Genomic DNA, 6,555 nt, shown 5'->3' on the forward strand with positions numbered 1-6,555 from the left:
TTTAGAATTCGTGTCTCATAGAAGCTTAGGTTAAATGTAACTCTTACTGAGCAAAATCTATGAATCACACTGAAATCTTAGAACATTTCTGATTATGAAGATAAGAATAGATGGCAGATCGGAGAAGATGGTAGATCAGGGGAAGATATTGGTTAAAAGTAGTCTGTTGGATACATTCCACCTTCCCAGAGAACCAGAATCAAATCTTGTGTCCAGAACTTGTTCATCTAGTATTTAGGGACATTTCTCTGCAAAATCTGAGCACGGTGGAAGGACAGTGAGTGTGGCTATACCTGGAAGGCTGTTTTTCCCCCTAGTTTTGTATGTATCTGAAGTAAGAAACTGAGGGGTTACATGGATATTCTTTTCCCTCAGAGATTCACAAGGAAGCATGACTATAGTCTAAAGCTTGGAGAGACACTAAAGGTAAGGATACAGTATTTGTTTTAAATATAGAATTTCAAACATTCTTATGGCGAAGTATAGATGATGTTTTCATTATGAGGTGCCAAGCAAGTTTCACAAAGAGAAATGTGTGCAGTATCTTTAAAATGGTTACTTCAGCACATATCCTCCTGGGGACCCCTATTCTACTTGGAATTACCCCTAAGACCAATTGTTCCGTTTTCATATCAAACACTTCATTCCATAAGGGGTCCACAATTTTCTATTGCCAAGTGAGTTAATCTTTCACTCATATTTCCACAGATGTGAGATAATATCAAATGGGAGGAAAAATAAAACCAAGTGGTCTCCAGAAGTGGATGTGATTTTTATAAGCATGAGAAGTACAATATATGTTTAATACCCCAATATTTCTTTGAGTTCACTTTTCAGCGTAAGCTCACACATGTGTTCAAGGGTGAGATGATGTCATTTTGCTAGAGAAGAAATTGACAGGTCTGTTCATTGACATTATAAAGGTGCAAAATGATAAAAAAAAATTAGACTTACTTAAATTGTGTCTTTTAGAAGATACATATCAGAATAAATGAAGAAAGACAATGTCATGTTACATCATTGCCCATTATTTTACTCGTGAGGTATCTTAGCATTCATTTTGAAGTAGCTGCATTCTCTTTTAGATAGGGAAAACTGAAGAAGAAAAGTAATAGATATTTTGACCAGATTTTTCCAAGGAGAGTGAAACTGTGTTTCCACAGTGGCTCAGAGGTAGACTTGTGATGTCAGAAACAGAAAACATCCGTGACCTCTCTCGGCATTAGTGAATTGCATGAGATGGTTTCTGTACCATGAAGTCAAAACGCTGTGTGGTATGTAACTGGAGAAGATAATTTGGAAGACTGCATTTCCTTTGATTAGAGGTAACTTTATAAAGGGATGAAGCGTGGAAATTTTCTCCAAATATTGTAATGGGAGTAAAATGCTGAGTCTACAGAATCAGTACAGTAGTGCCCACCAAGCACTACTGTATCAGTGATGCTACTGTGGCTGATGGCTACGTCCTCAGGCTAATAATGGTCATATCAAGTTTGAACATTGCTACTTGGAGGATTACATTTCCAAAATGCTTTGGGAAACTTAAGTGGTTTTCACAGCATCACAACACTTGATAAATGGAAAGTAAAGCATAAATCCAAATAAGGTATTTAGAAATAGCTTAGCATCTACTCACAGCTTGGCTGCTCATCTCAGTATCCATCACTAACCAACATAGGCTGCAGGACTTTCTGGTCTTTTCTATCAACTGCAATTCCATTTAGAATTTGATTTGTTTCCTTTAAGCTGAGAATGCTCTCTGAGCAGCTCATGGATTCAGGAAAACTAATCTGACCTTCTGTACAGGCTAGGAAGCTGCCTCACAAAATATTCCAGATGGAAGTGATGAAATTATGTTTTAAAGGAGGGATAAAACAAGAAATGAGTTGGAATATTATAGTGTTTCTTCCATGAGAAGCAGACCTTATGCATGTTTCTGTGCATGTGTGACATACTTTTATACTCTATGCCTCATGGAACCTACATATAGAAGTTGGTCATAGCAGGACACAGTTGCTTCTTTCTAAGGATATAGTGACACATATTCTGGTTCATTTTTACTTAAAGATAGAGATAAAATGGAATTTGCTCATATTCTGGCTGCAATGATTTACAATCCTTATTTTAGACTGAAATAACACATAAGCTTGAAAACTTTTGACTATTTCCATCTTGTAATTCTTCCCTTCAGATTGCTGTTTGGCAAGCAGAGACCAAAATTTACCAAGAAACTAAAAAGAAAAAACACAGAAGTGAGAGAAATTGACACTCTATAAATTTAAAACCCACCTTGCCTTAAATGGCCAAATCCAAATCCTGTGGCCTTTATGTCCTTAAAATCTGTAGAATCTATCACTTGCTGTTCATCCTGATTATCACTATCTGACTCAGTTACCGTCTCTTCTTGCCTGGAACACTACCGGCCTGGATGGATCCCTTTGTCTTCTCCACGCTGCCACCAGAAGGATCCCCGCAGAAATGCAACACTGGTCAAGTAGTCCCCCACTTCTCTGTGTTTTATTATGAAATCAAGACTCCCTGGCTTGGCACTGAAGACCATTTGTGACTTGTTTCCTGTCGACCTCTACGTTATCAGATCTTGCCCATCTCTAATTTCTCCTTAAGCTCCAAGTGCTCCAAAATGCTTGCCATTCCTTCATTGGGTTCACCTTGATCCTGACGCTTTCTACCTGCTGGTAGCTCCCTCCTGCTCCAAAAAGACAATCACAATGAAATGACCTGTGAGTCTTATGCATATTTCCTTATTCTAAATGTCATACCATCTCTCAGCCGTTTCTTGGCTCTTCCTACCTCCTCATATCTTAAGAAGAATTAGGCAACAGGCAGTAGTAGAGAGAACATGGGGTCTGAAGTTTGATAAATTTGGCTTGGAACTCTCACCACACCATTTTCTAGCTATGCAATATGGGCCAAGTTCCAAGATTTCCATGAGCTCAATTTCTGAGTCCCAAGACGGTTGTAAAAATTAAATGAGGTTTTGTATGTAAAATGATTGTCCAATGCCTAGAACGCAACAGGAATTCAACGTTCACTCCCCTCTACCCCTGCCCTTTATCTCTATTTTTCTGGAGCAACTTATATATACATCTCTAATGTGTTATTTATCACATCGATCATGGTTCCTGGAATGCAACATCTTTGACGATAAGGACTATTTAGTATTTATCTCTATATACCCACTGGCTCACAGAATGTCTGCACATATTAGGCACTTAAAACTTGTGGTATGAATAAACTTATAATCCATTGCTCACATATATGTATGAAGATATTAACTATTACAAGGCTACATGTCTGTAAATAAATGAGGGAACCGTCAATATTTTATCAATAATTATTTTCTATGTGTTAGGGGAGCAAATAGAGGACTTAAGAATAATGGAAAACCAGAATACTAGATTTTGAAATTGAAGATCTCTAGAATCTCCAAATTGTACTCGAATGAAAGTTGCTCTGAAACTCAGTCGAATCATGCAGCTGACTATAAGGCTATCCCACAATCTTGTTTTCTGGTGAAAGAAAATATAGAAAACAAAGTATAGTTCATTGATAGGGGGTCAAAAGTGTTATTGATAGGAATGTATTCTTGATAGGAAAAGCTTGTGACCATTTAAACAAAACAAGCTCATCAAATTTGAGACGCATAATTGTAAAACTACATGTACAAGCTGCATATTTAAAATAAATATTGGTTAGAAGGCTATGTTATACTGAGCACTGCTAAAATAGAAGACACAGACTATATAAAATATTTTTACAGAGGAGTACCAAAACAAAAATCAGGACTCACCAGTGTTCATTATGCACTCAAAAAAATCAATCAACCAATATTTATTAAGTACCTACTGTAGTTACATAATGCTAGCGTTGGAATGTTTGAAGAGGACATAGGCATTGTTCTCACAGAGCTTGTGTTCTGATGATGGAGACAGACAATTAGCTAGCAAACAAATAAAGATAGTAACTGTAAGTTGCAGAAATATTTGTATAAAATAAAAAGTGCTATCTATGATAGATATAAAGTGGGACAAATCTATTTATAGTGGGCCTCTCTGAGAAGTTGACTTCTCAAAGAGAAGCTGATAACTGAATAAGTAAGTCAGGACAACTATGGGAGTGACGGGGGTTGGGGGGTCCTTATTTTGGACACAGAAAGGACTAACGCTTGGAAGCAGGAAGGACTTAGAACGTTCTATCAGTGGCCAGAAGGCCAGCATCCCTGGAAAATAAAGAACAAGAGGCAGGGTAGCACCAGATGGGTTTACAGAGGTATGCAGAGGCCAGTTACCAGTGCCTTATAGGCTATGGTAAGAAGAAAGAGTTTTATTTTAGGTGCAAAGACAAAAAAAAAAAAAAAAAAAAGGAAATATTTTAAACAAAGGAATAATTTATTTAATTTTCATTTTAAAGAGATCACTCTGGCTTCTGTGTGGTGAGAGCAAGAGTAGAAGCCAGAGTCCAGAAAAAAAGCAGTCACTGCTCTCACAGAGATGAAGGATCGGATGGAGATGTGCGGCAGGGAGGGGCAGAGAGCCCGTGGATTGAGATACTCTTGGAAGTAACAGGGATTGTTGCTGAGGAGGATATAGGAAAGGGAGATTGGCTGGAGCAACGAGATGGATGGTGAGGTCATTTTCTGAGGCCGAGAAGCCAAGAGGAACAAGCAGGCTGGAGTAGGGAATAGGACAAACAGTTCTGTTTTGGTCCAGTTTGAGGAGTGTATGCCTACAAGTAAGCAGATTTCAACATCAGAGTCTAAAAGAAGTGGTTCTGGGCTGAAGTTCCCTACATGTGTGTCATTGGAACACATATGGTCATTGAAACCACAATAATAAAGGGAAAGGAGAGCCCAGGGTTCCAAGATCAGTAGAGATGGAGCCATCAAAGGACACTGAGGAACAGAAGCCAGAAGAGTGTCCTTCTGAGGAAGCCAAGGCAGGGTGACCCATACAACAAGAAGGAAACACAAGAAAGAGCAATCAGGAGCCCTATTCAGTCCTGTCATTGATGAAAGGGTTCTGAGACGTAAGCAGCTTGTGTTACATGGAACAAGGAGATTAAAGCAACTTTCGAAGGTTTCGTGCTATATATGACCAGAATGCAGAAAAAGAGAAGACTGGAGGTGCCACTGCCTTTAAAGAGTCTAAACGAGGAGTAGAAATTAATTTCCTTCTACATAATATTTAACAGATCAGAGAAAATGGCCCTGTAAATATTTTGCCAGGACACTGAAAATGTTGAACTAAAGGACACAGGTAATAATATTATAGAGCTCTTTTGACATTCTGACCTTGTTACACCATCAGAGATTTGACCTTTGGCCAGAACTTTTCTATGTCTAGGGGAGATTTTTAATTACCCAAGTTACTTCAAATACCACAATCTTGCTAACAGACAAAGTTTGGGCAATTCCACATAAAAGATGGCTCACTTCTGAAACGACTCCTTTTTCCAAAGCATTTACTCCTGGCAGTACCTGTGCTTTTGTGAGCCTAAGGCTAACTATCTGAAACTTGAGCTGCAAAGGCAGAACACCTCAGAATTCCGCTCTGATGAGGATTCTCAAATCACGATTCTGATGATAATTAAGCTGTGAGGCATTCCCTGGAAAGTGAGTTGCCTGAGGTTATACAGATGATTCCAAGCTAAGGTAGACCGTGTGACTCCTGATTCCTCCTCTGATACTATAAACACCCCATCAGTTTCAATATTAAAATACAATTGCTACCACCTGGAGGAAAAGCCTAGGGGACTCAGAGGTCTTCAGTCTGACTTGTGAACTCCGCATATTTTTCTTCTGTTTATCAGGCCCCCACAAAAGACAAAAATTCCCTTTGTTTTTCAATAGACTGGTCTTAAAAATTAACTTGCCTTCATAAGGTTGCTGAACATTGACATAGTTCTTTTTAATAGGCAAGACATTTTCTTTAGACGAGAGGTAGTAAAAATTTTTGAATGCCCTTGGCAGCTCTCTCCAGGAATATTTTAAAGTTTTCCACAAAAGTCAAGTGTTCAAATGAAAGATTTGCTTCAATTCACTGGCAGCGTATAGCTGTTTCACTGCAGAGTATTTGAGGTATACAAGCAATGAAATTTACAATGAAAATCTTTAAAGTAAAACCTAAAATTTTGAATGGGCAAATTTTCTTCTCTGGGATGGGGAAAGCTGGTTATTGTGAATTTGGTGAAGACAGCCTCAAAAGAGTGAGCTGGGGAAGGGGGAGTATTTTCCACTGAGTCAAATTTGGAACAGGTGTGCATAGTAACATGGATTCTATTGTGCACCCAGGAAATTCTTGGCGGTTGGCAAGGCTTCCAGGTAGCTCTTGTTCTTAGGACATCAGTAGTGGGACCAAATTTAAGGCAGATTCCTGGGTATCAGCTGGCTCTGCTTTCTACTTTTCTTTGAGCAGAAAATACAGGCTTAGCTTCAGTGTCTCAGGCAAACTTCTAGATGACTGCTAAGAGGGGACAATTCAATATGATTCAGAACCTGCACAAAACCTGATCCACGGACCCACTGAAATTATCAAG

This window comes from Camelus dromedarius, chromosome 1, assembly GCF_036321535.1.
Source record: "Camelus dromedarius isolate mCamDro1 chromosome 1, mCamDro1.pat, whole genome shotgun sequence".
NCBI classification, from domain to species: Eukaryota; Metazoa; Chordata; class Mammalia; order Artiodactyla; family Camelidae; genus Camelus; species Camelus dromedarius.